This window comes from Typopeltis vanoorti, chromosome 7 (assembly GCF_054136105.1).
Source record: "Typopeltis vanoorti isolate ZY-2024b chromosome 7, IOZ_Tvanoo_1.0, whole genome shotgun sequence".
In the NCBI taxonomy this organism is placed as follows: Eukaryota; Metazoa; Arthropoda; class Arachnida; order Uropygi; family Thelyphonidae; genus Typopeltis; species Typopeltis vanoorti.
Genome location: NC_143555.1, coordinates 101,666,039 through 101,687,073, shown reverse-complemented (window position 1 = coordinate 101,687,073; position 21,035 = coordinate 101,666,039). Strand labels below are relative to the sequence as shown.

At 34.3% G+C, this 21,035-nt stretch overlaps 1 protein-coding gene across 1 annotated transcript in view; it reads left to right on the top strand.

Moving 5' to 3' along the window:
* The first annotated feature begins 441 nt into the window (after positions 1-441).
* LOC150104915 (uncharacterized) overlaps positions 442-21,035 on the top strand; it is a 97,446-nt gene continuing 76,852 nt past the window's right edge. The window contains exon 1 of the mRNA XM_090395419.1: positions 442-864. The gene's annotated coding sequence lies outside the window, so the exon portion shown is untranslated. The remainder of the gene's footprint in view (positions 865-21,035) is intronic.

Sequence of the window (21,035 nt, the reverse complement as noted above, 5' to 3'; positions counted from 1 at the left end):
TAAAACCTGCATGTTTTTCGAATTATCAAGTAATTTATAGCGTCCATAAAATTAACAAGTGTTGATGTTGAAAGCTACAGTTGCACGTTTTCTTATTTTTCAAAATGAATCAGTGATAATACTTGTAGTTATGTTTTGCTTGGGAAAGAATCGTATTTCCAAACGTTTTGTCTGTAGTAGCTTTTATATGGATCATTACTGAGATATACTAAACATATTTTGAAAGTTCTCTGTGGTTTTTACTTATAATACATCAGTTTTTAAGTAGCAGCAGCGAAACTGTTTTGAGTATGCCTGCCTGATTCTTGAACGGGACGTCACTTTCTATCGCCACCTGGTGGTAATCTGGAGTACAATTATGCCGAATGACTCATCCAGCTTGTTGCCACACTGTTTGGTATTCTTGCTGCAAGGCTCATTCTGTTTCAAGTTTCAGCTGCCTTCACGCGGAACGCTTGAGACCCCTCTAGTAGGTGGCGTGGCGACCTCGTGCGGGCTTATGGTGGCAGCCGTACAAGAACTTTGAAGAGCGCGATGAGTCATCGGCCAGAAAAACCTGCCACTTCAGCCTGTGCTATGGAAACCAGGACTGTACTGAAGTGCTGCAAGCTTCCTTTTATCCCGATTTAACAGTACAGGGTTTGTTTTCTTATACGACTTTCTTTTCGTGTTCACCGTGAAGAAATATCCACAAGTGCTCCGGCCATTACTCTTGCTTTGAGCGGTGATATGACACATAACCGACTTTGAGTACGATGAAATGGTACGGAGGCCTCGTTGAATGCTAGCCAAATTTTCGGAGGTGAATAGGGACGTTCACACGTAAAGGGGCGAACCCTGCAATCTTCAGACTTCAGTGTTGACGTAAGTCACGTTGTCTTTTGTTTTTCTATACCATGCCTACCTGATTAATGTTCGTCTCCAAGTGGATTAATTAGAGTAATTATGCCTTTTTTTTTACCTCGTCCTCATTCCAGTTGTTTACTTTCCCTATTAATGTAAAATAAATTTCAATACAAAAAAGAAAAGAAATAAAATTTTAAATGCTAAATGCTTGTACTTCTAAAGTGTCTCACTTTAGAAGTACAAGTACTCATCATTTAATCTCTATCAACATAACTCAACAAAATTGTGATAAATTATTAATAAATTTTAGGCACCCATATCCTGAATTTCTTTTAAAAATTATAATAATAAAACGCTGTATTTTGAGAGGTACTTAACAGTGGTGTGTATAATACAGTTTTAATTGATATATTGGCTTTCCTTCTAGTGTTCTCAAGTATTCAGTTCATCACTGTGTATGTGTGTGTGTTTTAACCTCTTCTTCAGTGGACTTTTATAGTATGCCATAATTGCCATTATTAGTTTAATAAATTATAAGTTCATGACCGTTTCGATTATTCACTCTGTGCAATCGTAATTCCATACGTGTTCAGCCTTTACACTTCAAAGAAATTTATTGGAATTTGTTGTCGAGTTGTGAAAATAGGTAAAGATATTTTAAATTGTAATTGTCTTAATTAGCTTGAATGTTTTCGTCGTAAGTTGTACAAGTTGCATTTCGATTCTTAATGCTACGAAAAATCCGCTTGTTAAATGAAATAAAATATAGTATTAAAATATATCATATATTTGAGATTATTCTTCTCGAAGTATATGTTAATACGAGTATCGGTTTATCTAGCTATTAGGCTAGTTTCTGGTTTATCTGATCGATTTTGTTTCCGGAAATTAGGGAATTTTTTTATATGCTTTCATAACTTCTGTTATATATATATATATATATATATATATAATCTAACGTTTAGGGTATAAGAAAGCAGTTAGTACGATGACAGTCAACCCTCCTCCATTTTACTGCTTACTGTGCTGCTGTAGTGATCTGATGTGCAGCGATATAAGTCACGGTCTAGTGATCATAATACTCCTTTCTATCAAAAAAAAAAAAAAAAAAAAAAAAAAAACTGCATTCATGTGACACATAATAAACTAGCTACTCCAAATTAATCCTTCACATACACTCTTCTGACCCTCGCAAAACATAACAAAAAACATTTATTATCACCTGAACTTGTTCTTATACTATATGATATTAAAAGAAAAATCCATTTTTAATTGATCTTACATTCTGCATAAGCATCGCAGATTTACGTGAAATTCCACAACCAAAATGATTACTAAGGAAAAATTAACTCGTACTCAATGGAATTGGCATTTCCGTCATAATCTTCTGTTGCCATATGCTTTCTGTGGTAATTTTTTTAAAAAAAATTAAAAATCAATCAACTTTGAGTTTGTTGTTTAATTCTCTCTCTCAATATTTGTTAAGATCCTCTTATTGTCTCCAGATTTCCGACGTTCTTAGAGAATTTATTTTAAGAAATAAGATAAAATGTCAGAGGCGAATGATCGACTGTTAACCGTTTTGTTTCACCAAAAGCATTCGCGAACAACTGCGATTAGTGTGCCTGTGCTGAAAAATTCTCATGTTAAATCAGGATTGTAATGGAAAATATAGCTTGCTGTGTTTTTTTGCTAATGGTGTGTGTGTGTGTGTGTGTGTGTGTGTGTGTGTGTGTGCGCGCGCGCGCGCCTTCTCCATTTAATTTTACGAGATAGACAGTTTTGTAATTATTAATTGAATGTAAATTGTAGTTAATTGTTGGATTTGGAAAAATTACTTTTTTTTTTTTTTTACCGTTGCTAATGCTGAAAGTTACAAGGGGATCGTAACATTCGCGGATTTTTTTTCCTCGCTAAAGTTAAAACTGATAGAGAAAAACAATGACATCAATAAGTGTTTTTTTTTTTTTTAGGTAATAGTTAATTAGTATTCTCTTGCTGCTACACGTAATGTCCAATTATAATTACTTAGCGTAGAATAATTGTAGACGAATAGCTGTCCTACCTAACAAATATGCCATCGTGATTTGTTCCTTTGTGAGTCATGCTGTAACTCGAGAATAGTAACTACTAAAATTTTGACGATTACGTATCAGTACTGGGATCTAATTTAATACCTTAATTGTGTCTACCTGTTTTTGACGTGTAGTTACTCGGGTTTTACTATATTTGGAACCATGTTTTTTTTTTAATGACGTACACGTAATGTACGTCAGTAAAAGTGTTATGCTTCAGTACACGAAATCTGGTGGATAGCATTTTTCAAGTCCTTATGTAGCTCTTTTGTAAATCAAAGTGTGTGTGAGAGAGAGAGAGAGATTTCCTTTTGCGTCTGAAGAAAATACGCTTCACATAGCGTATTTATTTTATTACAAAGTGCGTTTTGTTGTATGTTTTTTAATATTAAAATGTTCTCATTAAATCGATGAATGCTATAAAAGGCTATTTGTCTTTGTAGCAGGCAAAACAGAAATACTTGTCATTTAGAAAATACATCTAGTTCTTTCCCAGCTTAGCGCCGCACTGCTTTTTATCTTCATAAACTCGAGCACACAAACGTTTATGAGAAATTCACCTTTTGATAATTCAGAACATCGTTAAACTACAATAGGTGTATTTTTTGTATATTTTATTATTTATTTATTTATTTTTAAGGATAATTAATAGATTACGAGATGGCGATACACCTCTTTCTTGCTTGCTTTTTTTTTTTTTGTTTGTTTAAGGAAGCAGAGGGTATATATTTTTGTGTAGAGGGTATCTCTATACAATATATATATATATATCAACACTGCAAAAAACACGCAAAAAAATCACATATACAGATTATCGGTTCGGCCTAGTTATGCGAATTTCCAAGCACTATGCAAAAACGGATGCTCGAAAGAGGATCGAAAAAGAATTCCATGTTTTGTTTCTAAAGGTTTACACTCTCTCATGGTTGGAATTCATAAAAATGTCAATCAGCAGAATATTTCTGGAATTAGAAACTCATAGTGCAGAGACATCTAATGGTATAATTTTGAAACTTCACACCAGAATGGGGGAGGGCAAAGAGTGAATGTTTATTATTTCATACCATTGTATGGATTTATTATTATTAAGTTAGTAATGATGTAAACTTTTCATGTAATACTCTCATATCCTGTACACCCCTTGAGGGTATATATCAGGAATTTGATGATGATGATGATTATTACACCCTCCATGGTGTCGGCAGACTCATCGTGGATTTGGTTCATAGAAAAATATTACTTTTTAGCATGGGCTCTTATTGTAAAAAAAATACAAGTACAAAAATATAAAATCAATAAAAATATTTTAAAAAAATTCCTTAAACCTTTCGTGGGTGGGAGCAACAAAAAAAAAAAAAAAATCAGGCTAATAAGACACTTCGCTAGACTCATGAAGCAAAAGGACATTATGTCATTGACGAGATAAGGTTTGAAACTGGACCAATCCATTATTAGATTTAACATCTTCTTCCCCTGATTTTTTTTTCAACGAAAAAGTGCATACGAGGGATTAATTTAGTCAAGATATCTACGTCACATGAATATACTGAGGGGAGGTGCAAAGGTGTCATCATTTTACATATATACTGTAAATCATGACCTCTTTCGTTAACGGAGTGATGTCGTTGCATTGTTCACTCATCCGTATTTCGTAAATTCTTGTAATGTGACCATATTACAAGAACAACAAATTTTACAAACACTAGATACTTACTTATTTTCAGCAAATCGCATTTGTTGTTTCTCTTACCTTTCGAATAAAATTTGTATTATCGTTGTTATTTTCGATTTGGTATAGAAACAAACACGCGCTATATCAATATAACTACCATTCCGGCTTCCATTCCCAAATTTAATGATAAGCCCTTTTTGTCAGCATCATTAGAGATCTGGTATGATTCGACTTTAATTCGTATTATTTTCATGCTGCGGTGATTGCTGTTTATCTGCTGACCTAATATCTTTTGGCCCAGGTAGCACCCAATTTTTATAGCGTTTGAAAGCGGGCAGTTTCGAAGTGTAAACTATGGATATGGATTTTAGTAGGATACTATGGATATTCTAAAAGCACATTCATTCATTCCTTGTACATAAAAATGTTAGACCTCATATCAAGGACTACATTCAAGATGAAGAGTGCAGAGTATGACTAGATTGATATTTAGACTGAATTACTATTCTTAGGAAGAAAGAAAGAAAGGCTTCAATTTTGTAGGTTGCAGGCCAAGGCGAATAAAATCAATTGAAATCCTTAAAGCTGTTAAGTAAACGAAAAAGTTCAATTATAAGGATGTTTTTGCATTCTTATATTTCAGGAATGACGTTTTAGAAGACAATGGTTACTCTACTAATGTGACTAGGTTATACTAATCTAACTGGTATTATACTTGGCGCACTAATTTTATGAGAATTTTTTTTTAAAATTCAGACGTAGTACATTTATTTTGAAAATTTAGTTATTATTCTAGTGTATTGTTAATGGTTGTATGAGACCATTAAAGACATTTTGCTCTTGAAGATTATGTTCTGACGTCGATGCTATATAGTCTATGCTTTCCTTCATCGCATTTTATACTAATAAATGAGTCAAAAATTTCCAGTATATCAAATCGATAATGGGCAGATACTGATTTGGTGTGAGTGTTATGCCCTGGTAGATTTCAAATTGATTGAAATGTGTGCTCAGCTGTTTTGTGGATTTTTTTTTTTTATTATTATTTATTAAGATGGTTTATGAAGACGATCCAGGTGCAGATAATAAAACGACTAGCACACTGGAGTGAAGAACTTAAAGCTCGACTTTGATACATATCCCTTTTCCACATTATCAGTATAAATGTTTATGCATTTATCCCACTCTGGTCTCAAGACCATCTTGTCATGGAAAAAATTGGTATCAAGGGTCTTTAACCCGGAAATGATAACGTGTTGCAAATCGCCAGCTAGCCAGTGTCTTCTCAGTGGTTCAACGAGATGGATGGAAATCGTTGAGTACCGTATACAATACACGATCAGAACTTTGCGGCGACTGTCCAAAAACCTAAGAGACCTTTCCTATTGTCTCCAAACTTTCTTCCATAGATGTTTGCTCTGTACAATTTACCGATGGGCGATGAATTTCTTCCACTGTGGTAATTTTAAGCAGAATTGGAATCCGATTTCTGAATGTTAAAGGTATCGTACTTGTCGGAAATTGAATCGTGCTGTGTACACTTGTTTCCATTCTATTGAATATGAGTTAACTAACTAGTACATTCTTTCCCCTCACTCCCTTCTGTTTTCCTCATCATAGCGAACGATACATTTTGACGTGTAGTGCTGCGTTACCTTATTTTTAGTAACACCTCCGTAATTCAAAACTACAGAATAATTTCTATTAGTATAGTTAATTGAAATATATTCATTTCCTTTGTATAGGTTGATATTATTCATTTTGTATTGTGTTATAAAAGTCACTACCTTTAAAAGCCATCATAAAATGATGGCTATAAAATGACAGGGGGCATACCTGTCATTTTATTTCTTAATTTATTTAATTCTCCTAGGCACAGCCTATTCTTACACGACTAATCCTCACATTTCACCTGCTTACAAAAAAAAAAAAAAATAATAATAATAATAATCTCCAGCTTACGATCTTCGGCCAACAGAATCCGACGAAATCAGTAATTGTAGGTGCTTTCGTAGCTCAGTCAGAAGCGACCACGCTTTGATTGGAAAGTCTGGGATTCTAATTCCTTCTAGAATGCGAAAAACCTTTATAAGCGATTTCAAGTGAAGATTAGTTCACCAGTTTAAAAGAAAGGTAACAGGTTTCAGTCTTTCCCACCCACCAAACAAGACTGACTGGCAAACATATGCAGTTGACAAGCATAACATGCTCCCTTCGTGACCTTAACTTCCTCGATATAACTCTAAACAAACAACGTAAATCATTCATCATGCGGCTACGAAATGTCTTTAAAGCAGAAAGACTCTTCCCCCCCCCCCTTTGGAAAGCGATTTTTTAAATTTAATAAGTGAGAATTGTCTTGATGGATATTATATTTCTCACAGCAGAAAACTTGTATTATCAGAACCAAGTACGGAAATTATCTGAGACAAATCATATATAAAACTTTTAAAGAAGTGCATTTCGCAATAGCGTTCTTTTATAATGACGTTATTCCTTATTCCAGCAATTAAATCGAAATCTGTTTTGGTAACCATTCGTACTTGGCCTTGATGGACGGATTTTATTGAAAATTTGTATTTGGAATCATTACTGAACTTTGTCGTTGTCTCGTCTATTTTGATTTAAATTGGACTAGTGTTTAGTGGCAAATTTTCACGCTTTGAAATTAAGCAAAATTCTTATGACTGTGAATAAATCTTAATAACACCTTACACCAGCAAGTGTAGAAAAGATCGAAGACGTTCATAAAAGAAAAAAAAAGTTTGTTTCGTAATATATTTCTTATATAATGACACCATTCATTATCATACAATTTAAATCCCCATTTTGGCATATATACTATAGACATAATTTTGATTTTCCCGATATGGCCACTAAAAATCGTCTGATTTGATGATATTTATACCAAATTTGAATAAATTCCATCTAACACGAGGAGAATTATTACAATCACTTTACCGTAAAAATGGTATGATTGGAATTCAGTTGTAAATTTTAATGGAAATGGGAAAATATCAAATTTCATTAATCGTAGAGTTATTACTTTGTATCACTTCAAAACATTTTTCTAGTAATATGTGTTCGCTTGAAACTGAATTTAAGATGGCTGGACTTTCACTAAAATTCGACCTGGAATAACATGTGTGCCTACGTACTGATGAATAAAAATTATATGCATTTTGCAAAACACACTTCACTTATAAGCAGTGCTACGTTCAATTTGCTGTGATGATGAATATTACTGTACAAGAGTACTATTTTGAAATGCAATTTTTTTGTCTTGAAACATTTCCATTCGTATTTTAGTCTACTGTACTATTTTTTACCATTTGCAACATATATTTTTTCATTGTTTTGCTAATGAAAATTAGCCTATTTAGATCATAATTAGTTCATATTTCAAAGTTTTTCAAATGAAAGTGAGTTCGCAAGTTTCGTATAAGGCGGCAGGGTTTTTTCCCCCGGAAACTCCGTTTTCGTTGGGATAAAAAAACTCGAGTTTCCGGAGTTTTACAACAGGCCAAGTTGTAAAACTTGGCCAGAATAATACATATAATTAACAGATCATAATATTGGCCTCATGGCTTCGTGGTACTCATTTTGCCTGTTGCTAAATGAGTACTGACGGACAAAACAATTTAATTAATCGCTTAAGCATTTTGCGATATGCATCGTTATATAATTATTATTGAAACACCGGAATTTACCCTTTTCTGCTGTAAGAAATCTCCCATTTCTTATGATTTTATAATATACTTTACAAAAATAAATAGTGCCTATTTAAATAGTGCTTAGTGTAGTGCTTATTTCTTATCAACTCTTATCAGCGGTAGGATATTGGCATCAGATGTTGCAATATTTTCGTCAAGTAAGTTGTACTTGCTTAATACTGTTTTTGTGACTTTATTCATTGCTATCAAGATGCAAAGCATGACTATATACCAATTTACTTCAGGATCATTCGTGTGGAACGCATTGTGGACATTGCCTAATGTGCTTTTGTCTTACGTGCAGTGAGTGACTGTAGAAAGTTTTCTTTAGTCTACAGTTGCAATTGAGGTCACTTCCGTAAGCTACGTTGCGTGCAACCTTCAGAAAATCAGTCGTGAAATACCGGAAATAAATTACTCCCTTATGTGAAAAGCTTCGGTGTGTTCGTTTTCAGAATCATCATTAGTACAAATATAAGCTATCACCTGATGCAGATGTGTTTATTTGGACTTTGTGTTCTTTTTATTTTTTTAATAGTAATTAATACCAGAACACGAGAAGTTGCTCCTCCTTTCCATCCATTCATGGTATAGCAATGAATGAAAAAGTGAGAGGAAGTACAACAGATTTGAAAACTTGCAGAGTGTACTTATTTTTGGAAATACTGTACATACTTTGGAAATTGGATAACTAAAGATCTCCAGTTTCACATAACATGTATTCGCATATCCTTTATAAAAACACCGGAAGTCGAATATTTGTGTTTCTGAGTGTTTCTGAGTTTCATTGAGCATATTTCATAGTGTTGTGAAAGCTTGAGAACACATTCTCCAGCAGTGAAGTAGAATAAAATGCAATAGCTTTCAGTGTTACGAAACAAGTCATTGTGAAAGCAAGACTGAATAAGAAATCTAATAGAAAAATGCATTGCACAATATCTGACCAGTACTGTTAGAAAACTTGTCTGTGAAGAATGTGACACACCAGAGATTGCAATCATCATTGCGTGTGCATTTGGACATACTGGAGTTTTCAATAGATTGTTATTATTGTTGTATAGTTTTTTTTTTTTTTTTTTAATTTAAAAGCTAAGCTTTTCGGTAGAGACTGCCAAATTTCAGTTAAATAATTAAGTTTTATAACATTAAAGAACTTAGTGGTTCCATTATGCTGTCAACTGATTTTTGGCGAGAACAAGAATTATTTCGAGATTCAGATGGAACACGGAATAATTTATTTTTACCTTAGGAAAATGCGCACCTCCCCTGTTTTGAAACACTACTTTTATATCCCAGTGATGGATTAAGGATTCTTCTTTCTCTAGGCCATGAAATAAGTGTTGCCCATATACAGGATGATTCCACGCTCCTGTCATAAACTTTAAAGAGGTATTCTACACATCAAAAAACTAACGAAATGGTTCCAATAACCACGGTTTTTTTCAGAAACCTCGCTTTTCCAGTTTACAACTCTTTGTATGACAGCATGAACGCCAACAACCTGCATTGCAAGTAGAAAGCAAACTGTAATGAAATAAGCATAAATCCCTTGGTAACTGGCAAGATGAAATACTATAGGATGAACGTGCTTCGCAGCACGTGTTCATAATCGACCTTCGTGTTGCCAGCGATGCAGCTGTTGAGACGTTTGACCACTGACATTTTCATGCACTTGAAAGGTTCCTGGCTGGTGTTTGATGGTAGTGCATGCATCTTCAAAATGTTCTTACAGTTCATCAACATTCCCAACTGGAGTAGAATACACCAATGATTTCAAATAGTCTTACAAATAAAAATCCACTTTGGTTACCTCTTTCGTCAGGTAACTGAAAGTCATTTAATTGGTGAAGATACCCTCGGGGCCTCACGACTTGAAGTGTGGTGGAGTTCTCATGTATGAGCCACACGTTTCCTCTCTACACCAAGAGAACGTCATTAAGCACATCTCTGTTGTACCATATAAGGTACAGAAGTCCTGTATGTCTGGTGAACATACAGCTCGATTTAATCTGAATTCAAAGAGACTTGCCCATATATTGCTGCTGATGTCTTGACTGAATAACTGTGTGCGGATGTGATTGTCGTGATAATACCATCTCGAATGAATGTCACATCTTCTTTGAAAAATGAGAGATTGAAAGAGAGAGAAAAAGCGATGATCCCGCGTACACTGCTGTAGAAGCCATGGACAAAATAACAATTGATGATGATAGCCTTGTAAAAGTGCTTGGATCCACTGGATATGGTACAGGCAAGGTCTATTTTCATGCAGGACCCTACATCAACTGCTCGGGAACGCCATCTTCCACTGCAGTACTCCGTGTGGATTTCCCGTCATTGGACAGCGTTTTTCTCAGTTTCCAGTATCCTCACAGATTTCCGCTCTCTCTCTCCTTCATTTCGTACAGAAACTGTCACGCTCACAAAGGCAGCGATAAAGACTGAACGTTCGAGAGCACGGAATTCAACTGCCAGGGAAAAGCTTGGTAAAGCCGATGCTATTATTTAGATGTGTTTGTTATTAGATGTTAATAAAGAACCTGAATTTAACAACATAGAAGTAAAAAAAAAGTAAATGTTAACTTATCCTCTATTTTAATACACCAACGTATGACTTAGAAACACTGAAACAAATGGCAACTACCAGTTCTGAGGGTAGCTCCAGGCACCTCTTATAATATGATTCTGTGTTTTTAAAGTCATCTTGATTCATCGACTTGCGTTCATCTACTTCGCGTGTTATCGACATTTCGTGCTGCAATCACAAAGGGCTCTGTGAAATGCGAGGTTTCCTAACCCATGTTTATTACAACCTTTTCGTTATTTTTCAGGCGTAGAATACGTCAAGTTAATGGCAGGGTTGTGAAATTATGTATATAAATTTGCGTACTTACCAATTAGTATGAGGGAAATAACAAACTAAAACCATTGTAATTGATCATTTGCGTGTTTTATTATATATTAGAATGCTCATGCATCCATACATATGCACATTTGGTAGAGAAAATAATTAATTCTGTGAATAGTCCAGCGAAAAATTATTTCATCTGTCAGCAGCAAAAGAACAGAAAAAAAAAAAAAATCAGAAGGATCAAATCAGAAACCTAATAAATATAATATTCCAGTTTGGAAGAAAGTTAGTGATAGGAAACTAGTTATGAAATATTGTTTTGGACTGTCATTATATTTAGTAACATAATGTGGATATTAGCCAGCCTGGTTGACCAAGTGTATCCGCACTCTTAACCAGCAGGCCGCAGGTTGGAATCTCGCCTTGGGCATGGATGTTTGTTATTGTGGTTTGAAAAAAAATTCCATATTTGGTCTCTAGAAAAGGGTTTCTGGACTTGGTAAAAAAAATTTAATTAAAAAAAAATATATATTAAAATTATTAAAATAGAAATTAAAAATTCTTAACTCACCTATGCTACTAATGTGCTATAGATTTACAACCTTTCGTGAGTGGGAGTCATAAAAAAATACACAAAGAAATGATAGTGATTTTTGAATATGATTAACATAGAGTCCGGCGAGATATAACCCCCCCCCCGCCTCCAAAAAAATAAATAAAATAAACTACCGAGTTAAAGGATAGTTTTAATCTAACCTGACCCTTTAACCTAACGGCTTTCGTATGGACCGAACATCGTTTGCATTCAGTACAAGTCCAATCTAAAAAAAAGAAAAATAATAAATAATTTTTTTTTTAAATTCGATTATTAGATAGTAGCAATGAAAACTTTGAAATATGGGATGAGTATTCTCATCCCATATTTCAAAGTTTTCATTGCTACGGCGTGAAAGAAGTGACTTACGGTGTGAAAGAAGTGATTTAGAGTAAATATTCGGGATCGGTAACAAATTATAGCGTTTGCGGGATGAAAAAAAAAAAAATCTTGTTAATCAGGATACACGAGAGAATTTTTTTAAACCAGAATGGTGCACCTACTAAAATTGTTGGCAGCCATTAATTTGCAAAGTAGCAAGTAAAGAGGTGGACACTTGAATGTCAGGCAAATGTTTAAAAAAGACCAAGGTCTTTTTTAAACTTTTCTGCCATATCCGGAGATAAAAAAATAAACAAACAAACCAGTTATTATTCATCACGTTGTTGCCATATGTGGTCTGCCAAGGCCCAATATAGACAAACTTCAATATAATACTCATATGTTAAGGTTTGACATAAGAATGTATTCTCATATCCTCGAAACTATAATACAATTTTACTATCGAAGAAGTCCTAATTTAACATACACATAGTGATGCAAAATCCGGTTCAGAACTAAGATGACTGGAAACAAATCCGGCTCTTGATAACCTTATGAAATTCAGATTGTTTGTCATTTTTGAATCTTTTCCGATGGACTACAAGGGTATAGTTAGACTCCCACTAATTTTCTTAATTTAAAAGCCTACAGAGAAAGAATGCGGGTAGAAATTTCTATATTTGCGCTACTAATACTACAAGAATATGGATTACCACGCACTGTATCTCTGCTCCCCATTACATTTACGTTCCCATTACACTAAAAAAAAAATGGTTCCTTATATTATATAGGTCTTGTAGTACATATTATTTTACATCATTAGTAATGAAATTTAAATTTTATATGAATATAACATATTAATTTTTTAATAATCATTATAGTACAACTGTGCCTGTCTTTGTAATGCAATACCAAGGACTCATCATAAATACACATTCCCAGTTTGAAATCTTGACATTTTCACTGGGTCTTGCTTGCTAACAGTAATTATTATATCTTGTATCACCGCTTACTCGTGCATTTCTCCTTCATTCATTAATTTGCCACCTGAATTTTTTATAGTTGAATATACAAAGATATCTCTCCTTAATGTTTGGAGCATTTCACAACTCCAACTGTTTGAAACTTGGGAGAAAGGGGAGGTATATATATGAAATGTGAATGGTAGTTAATTTGAGGCAATCTGATGTGATGTGGCCAACATAATATGCAGTTTGTTGCTAGTATAGACCCTGGGAGTACAAGGAGTGATGGGAAGGGCTTGCGTGCAAATTAGCGCAATGAATGCAGGTGGACTAATTATCGACTGGAAAGAGGAAAATCACGTAGCAAGAAGGAAATGGAATTCATACACCTTCTAAGAGATAATTACTTGAAACAGCATATAACTGAAAAGACTCGTGGCGTGAGAGTGTTGGATCTGATCATGGGTTCAAAACATCTAAGTTTTGAAAAATATCTTCTTAAGTAAGGTGTCCACGTTACCCCCGATTGATGAGAGTGATCATGCGGTATTGACTTGGGAGGCCGCAAAATTTGTGGATTTTTCTCTTAAGAAGGGGTATATACAGAGCTGTAGGGTAGGTGTTATAACAAGCTTCGGAGGCAGGATATTTTTGTGTCTTCTGTAGCAATAATAATATGAAAATTGAGGTTAATGAATCAGAGGTACTTAGGATATTGCAGAATTTAATGCAAATACTCCTGTGGGTTTGGATGGGATATCAGCTCGGGTATTACGTGAATGTGCAAAGGAATTGTCAGTGTCTCTTACTTGGTTATTTAACCTAAGTCTGAGTTCCCGTAAGGTCCCTAGGGAGTGGAAGGAAAGTAAAATAGTTCCTTTGCATTAAGCAGGCTCTAAGACTGCGGTAGAAAATTACAAACCAATAACCGTCTCGGAAGTGGTGGTAAACGTATTGGAAAAGTTGGTCAAAGACAGAATTCAGAAATGGGTGGATAAGAATATGGTACTGTATGAGGGGCAGCATAGTTTTGTTAAATGTCCATCTTCTTGCCTTAGTAATTTATTAACTTTATAATAGAGTGACAGTTAAGTTGGACAAGGGGGGGGGAATGGCTACACGGTGATAGTGCTGGATTTTGCTAAGGCATTTGACAGGAGACTCCATGAAGTACTATTACACAAATTAGAACAAGTGGAGATGGATATTAAACTGGTGATGTGGATACGAGAGTGGTTCATGGACAGATACTACCAAAAAGTAGTGTGCGGAGGAGCAGAGTTCCGAATGACTAGTGGTGTGCTGCGCTGCAAGGCTCTGTGCTTGGACCATTATTGTTCCTGTATAAATGATATAGGAAATGACTTGAAACGAGATATTCAGTTGTTTGCTGATGATGATGCAAAGTCGGGTTGCGTAATTATTAATCAAGCTGATGTAGTAGAGAGCTTGCAGGATGATTTAAATAAGCTGGCAGTATGGACAAAAGATAACGGATGTCAATTTAATATAGAAAAGTGTAAAGTTACGCATTTTGGGATTAAAAGATTACAGCTATGTACCACACTGATGGAACTGTACTCCAGGAAATTGATGAGGCCAGGGATTTGGGAATGTTGGTGGATAGAGAGTTGAAGTTCAGAGGGTATATTGCTAAGGTGTCCAAAATAGTTGATAGGATTACTTGATTATTGAAGAACACTAGCATGCAGAGATAAAGAAGTTATTATTCCTATTTTTTATACTTCTACATCTGAATTACTATGCTCAGGTTTGGTCGCCTTTATTTCTTGTAGATGAGAAAGTAGTAGAAAAGATTCAGGAACGAGTGACCAAGTTAGTGAGTGGTCTGAGGAATGCTCTCTACATCAATAGATTGAGAGTTTGTGGGTTGCAGAAGTTGGTTGATAGGTGGAGAAGATGGGATATGGTAGAAACATTTAAGTTACTAAAAGGCTTTTATAGGATTGATGCAGGGGAAATATTTCAGCAGTTAACTAGTGGTGGAAGAACAAGAGGTCATCCCTGGAAAATAACAGGGGTCTGAGGACTAGATTTTTTTGTTAGAGAGAGAGAGTGTGGTGAGCGAATGGAATGCGTTGCTTGACTCAAAAATTTAAAATTAAGGTTATTGTCCTATAAAAAATTGAATTTTAGAAATGTAGCATTTCATATAATTTTGCTTATAACCCTTAAATTACATGATATCATTTGAGTTTATGTGAATTATGTAATTTAAGGGTTGGGCTAGAAATGCATGCTTTGTTTAAAACGGTATCGTTTCCCCTGATTCGTGTCACATCGCAGCCATCCGTAATATGCTGGCTAGTGTATTAAATGACATTTTTCAAAGGACTTATTATGCAAGTTTCGAAAATGTTTTGCACGTGAATATTGCCTTCACACTATGCAGCTGTCGAAAGTTATAATGGCTAATGATCACATATAGTACTTAGACGTTCGAGTAAGCTATTTTATTCTGTTCCATGTATCATATGTGATCATTAAGGGTTTTTTTTGGAGTTCAGAACTGAAAAAGACTCGTAATAGAAAAATGTACTAAGTAACACAAGAAAAAACTTGCCTGTTTATTGCCTTTATATATTGCGAAAATTATGGAAATTAATCACACAGATTATGCTTCCTCATTTTATCGAAAACCATACAGTAAATCGCGCAAGTTTTTTTTTTTTTTACTTCAAATGACTGGAATTCCCTGTTCTTGAGGCATTCACTATGCAAATTAACAAAACGCGAGTGCAAACATTTAAAGTTAGTGTGTTTTGAACGTGACATTTTGATTTTTTCGAGTATCGTCAGTAGCTATACGTACCCGAGTTAAGACGCGACAGCCTTTTGGTTGTGCTTTCAGCCACAAGAAAAATCAAAAACATTGTTTGTATACAGACAACTGCGACACGGATGCGATCACTGTTATAAATAAAACGTTTCTTTTAACTGTTTCGTTGTGCGCGTTATTCTCTGTAATTACTGTTGATATTTTATATCTTCTGGTATGCTTGTAATAAGTGATCTGAGCCTTCCATTAGCAACAGGTCCGAAGTTAGCTAGCCGGGCGGAAACTTTTCCTTCAACCCATAATGACCTACCGTTTTCAAAATCTTATAATTTTTTCCGAAAAAGTATGAAAAATTTTTGTAAGTAAAACGAAATTTTGAATCTGTTTTCGAATTTAAGGAGTGAAAATTAGACAATCTGAAGTAAATAAATAAATAATAATCAAAAAGCAAATGTCAGATTTTTAACTGTTTATTAAGAGATATAAGCGAATGTGGAAATTATTTTTTTCTATAAACGTAGTCGTTTTCTTCGTCTGTTCGTATGGAATTATTCAGGGGCTATGGTTGCATGGATTTTATTGAAATTTGGTGTTTAGAATTCTTAGAAGAGTTTGTTGAGTCGTTTCAACTTTTGTTTTATTAGGTCTCATTTGTGTGTGTGTGTGGGGGGGGGGGGTATATTGCAAAATAATCCCGCTCTAGCTGGACGTAATTAATAAAATCAGGGATTCAGAATACATGCATGAAGATGTCCATGTAGTTAAATTTTTGTTTCAATCGACCCACATTGTTATTGGCAAAACATTCTAATGAATATTAATAATTTCATGCTGGCTTGAGCACTGAATGAAATCTGATATTTAGCATCTTTGTAATGAAAAAAAAATTAAGTAAAACGAAATTAGATGGCTAGAGCAGTGGTTCTCGAGATTTAGCTGGTGGCCGCATAATTCCTTTTTTATTAAGTTGCCGATAACAGTGATGGTAATTTAATCATGATGAATTTATATACATATTATATAGGAGTGATAATAACATTTCTAAAGTTTTTGTAAAAACTGCAACTAATAGTAAGTTATATAACTTAAAATTCTATCCTGAAATTATCTGAGAAACGTATATGTTTTTGAGTTTTGTAGAATAATAATAATAAAGATCTGCAAACCATTATTTTGAGTTGCAGCTTTTCATGTAATACTGCTAGAGACCTAATTCTGAGACATTATGAAAAATGTTTGGCTGAAACAATCTTAAAAAATTAATATTTTTTAAGACCACCGATATTCCATATACGACATAATATCGATGGCTTTTTGTAATATAACTGATTCCGTCTTAAATAGTTTGCGTATTAACATTATTATGAAAGTAAATACAACCGTTGTTTAAGCCGTTCTCTCACATTTCTTAACCTTCTGATCTCGTATTAGTTAGATAACTTAGGTGAGTATGCGTTACATGAGGTTTTATAATTTGACATTGAATTCTTTAAACGCCATGCTCTCTGAATTATGTTTACACACGTGAGCTTCTAGATGGTAATATCTTCCTTGTTTCTATGATAATTCACATTTCCTGTTCACTGACCTAATTCAAGTATACATGTTTCAATTTCCTCATACCATTATACACGTGTATATACAAGTTGCACTGAAAATGTTTTTATGCCAACAAACAGTAATCGATTTCTTTGATTTTCAGTTATTTTTATAATTTGCTCGAAACGGTCACTCAGTTGTATAAGAACTAATTGTGCCGTGGACTTGACTAAATAAATCATGACTCAGTGTAAAATACTTGGTGGTAATTGTTGTGTTCTCCTATGGGAGAATTAGGTCAGAACATAATTGCAAAATAAGAAAAACGTTTTATATATATATATATATATTCTTAGCCCAGTTGTGTGTATTTATACATAGTACACTAATCCATTACTCATTCCCTAGAGGGCACCATGGTGATTTTTAGAAATATTTACTGAGTCACCAAACGTGCGTTTTCTTTAGCTTTTGTAATATCAATGCGGACTACTAAATTGGTGCCTGAAGAAATTATTACTATGCTCCGCTTTTAAATTGTCGCATCAAGCAATTTTAATTTTGTTGGCTGAACGCAGTTGATTTTAATATAGATAAATAGTTTGTTCGCATCTATCATGAAAAGCTAAACAAGTTTTGGTGTAAGGATCGTCAAATCTATAAAAAATGTTTTTAAATTTTGAAGGGAAAAAATCCATGAACGAGAGAGTAGGAGGATGTGTGATTCTTATTCTTCTTGATCCAGATTACCTTCTAAGCTGTATGAATGTTGGTTCAAATAACATTTATGCAATGTGTCCTAATATATACTCCGTGTGTGTGTGTGTGTGTGTAGTAACGAAGCTGGGCTTACACTTTGAGCAACACGTGCCCACACTGCTACTATTCTCTCCCCGATTTTCACCTGGCATACTACTGCTGCTGCTCTATACTTTTTTTTTTTTTTTTTAATCCAGATAAGAGTTCCTTCCATCCGAATATATACATTAATAGTCAACTGATGACAAACGCTTAATAAAAAATTGGTATAGAATACGTGAATAATGTAACCTACATAAAGATCCATATCCAACCATTCTTAACGAGCTGGTTCAAGGTTGTTAGCCTTAACAGTTGAGTGAGTTAAGCCTTCACTTTGTTATCGAAGGGACTATGAATTCGAATTTCATTGTGGGATGAAGTTTGTGAAATTCTCTATGCGGAAATAATTTTCATCCGAAGTGATGACACCTCCACCTTGCTGGCTTGGACGCTTTCCTAGGTCTCCAATGAAGCGCATTACCGCGAGACATTAGCGAATGCTCTGTTATAAGAGTTAACTAGTGCAACACAGCAGTATTTGAACAGGATGGTATTTTTATTATTTAAAATATTGATTTTGATATCATTTAATTTTATTTATGCTATTCCTTAGCGAGCTTGCCCTACCTAGACCACGCCCTAGTCTTCTATATGCAATTTTTAATAATACTGAATTTCTCATTGTTTCCTTTCAATAACGAAGGGATTGGGATCGGTCGAAAATGATTATATAGAACGAAGGTGGTGAGGGCTAGCATATTTTTTTACTAATAATTTTTTAAATATAGAATTCATTATTATTAGGTTCTGCATATATTTTATATGATAATTATGATACACATAATATGATAATTATATGAAATTTGAGCTATACATCAGTGTGTGCTGTAGAATATTACGGTTGAATGTAAGGGATCAGTATGATTTCCAAGATTCAGTCGCTATTATATATGCTCCAAACTTAGTGACATCAGTTCAGCTAACTTATTATGTGCACAATAATTAAACATATTTTGGTTTAATTTAATTAATTATTATTAAAATGAATGCAATTAAATAAACAAGTATTAAATATTGATCCTGAGTAAGATATATGCAAAATATGTTTTTTTTTTTATATTACATTACTTATTATATAAAAATAAGTAATATATGTTAGAAATAATTATGACACATTGAATATCATTAGGAAAGTAGGTTGAAATGCTGGGGAGGGGGAAGTAATGTTTGATCATCATTTATGTTCATGGCTCCAAGAAACAGACATAATCCTTTCATATAGATAGTTTTTCAGATTTCTCATTTTCAAGTTTTTCGTGAAGAAAATGAAAGCTTTTTGGTGTCACGAATATGAAGTGACGTTTTCTTTGTGTGTGGAAAAGTAGACCATCTTGCTTGAGGATATGGTGCTGGTCATTGAGACTAATCTAGTTCATTTCAATGTAAAAAGAGAAGAATGCTGTAAACGTATCGCTGCCTGGCATTTAAGGAGATTCATGTTACTGACTGCAGTATGATTTTAATTGATTTTATCCCCCCCCCTCCCAGCTGCAAATTCCATACAGACTTCTTGAATTCTCATAATTCAAGGATTCAATATGGAATTTGAGAATTCCAGATTCATGAATTATGGGAATTTAGTATATCATTGCATAATATATAGCGTCTGTAAAAATCTGGGATACTAATACTACGCTTTTAATATGAAACCTGAAACCTGTACCATAGTTTGTAACGGATTATATATGAGTTTTCCATCTCAGATTGTCTTATCCGTAGACTTTGAATGGTAGTGCAACTGCAGTCACTTCTAGGATCATATGAAGTGGGATGATATCTTTCACTTCCTCTCATATATTCAAAAGTTTCGTTTATTACTGTTCTGTTTTACCGAAGTCTTTTAGTAGCGATATGCTTTTACCTTCAAATGTTGGGTACGCGAGTTCTGTTTATGGCACAAATATTCCTTTCAGATATGGGGAAAGCAATATTCCAGTTCTCCGTCATTTGTATGTGTACACACACAGTAAGAGAATGCTAGTAAAGTAGAACTGAATTTAAGTTTTTATGGTAATACGCAGTTGCTGATCCTTTTTTTCCCCTTACTTTTTTTTTCTTCAGATGGTTGCATTTTTCAGCATCTTACAAGTGTCAGCGCGAGACGCCACTTCTCTCGCCTCTAAACCAATGATATTTGCAGTATGGTAGTCCCCCTCGAGTACAGTGTAGGTTGTTAGTCTCCAATAGTGATTACATACAACCTTTGCCATTCACGCGTCTTGAATTACGTCGCTGCTAGTTTTTCATATTAGAATTACGGTGGCTGAATCACCGTTTCTCAGAATGATTACGCATTTTAGTACAGCATAGGGATCTCTGCCAGGTTTTCTTTGAGAAGGACCGACTACTTTGTTTACTTTAGTTAAACAGCTGTTTTGGAAGTAAGCGAGGCGAATGTTTTTTATGCCTTTATGAGATCTATGTATAGCTCGATATATTTAGCTGTATTTAACTGCCAACTGTGCTCTAGACGAGATGTATCCATGTGAGGGGGGTCCAAGGTGACTTCACAACAAAGAAATAGGAAACCAAAAAGATTCTAATTAGTAATTGAAAATGGACAAAAATGTTTCTCTACTGGAGCAATACTCTATTATATTAGGAGAATTTTTTCTACATGAATCACATACCCCCTCCAAACGAGAAATCGCAAATAGCCAAATAAATAAATGCACACATAGAGTAATACACCATAGTGTAAATTGTTTTAGTGCACGTTTGGGTAGGTTTTTTTTTTTTTTAAAGAAAACAGAGTACGCATTACTGAAGATAATTGGTTAGACTTGGATAGTATTTA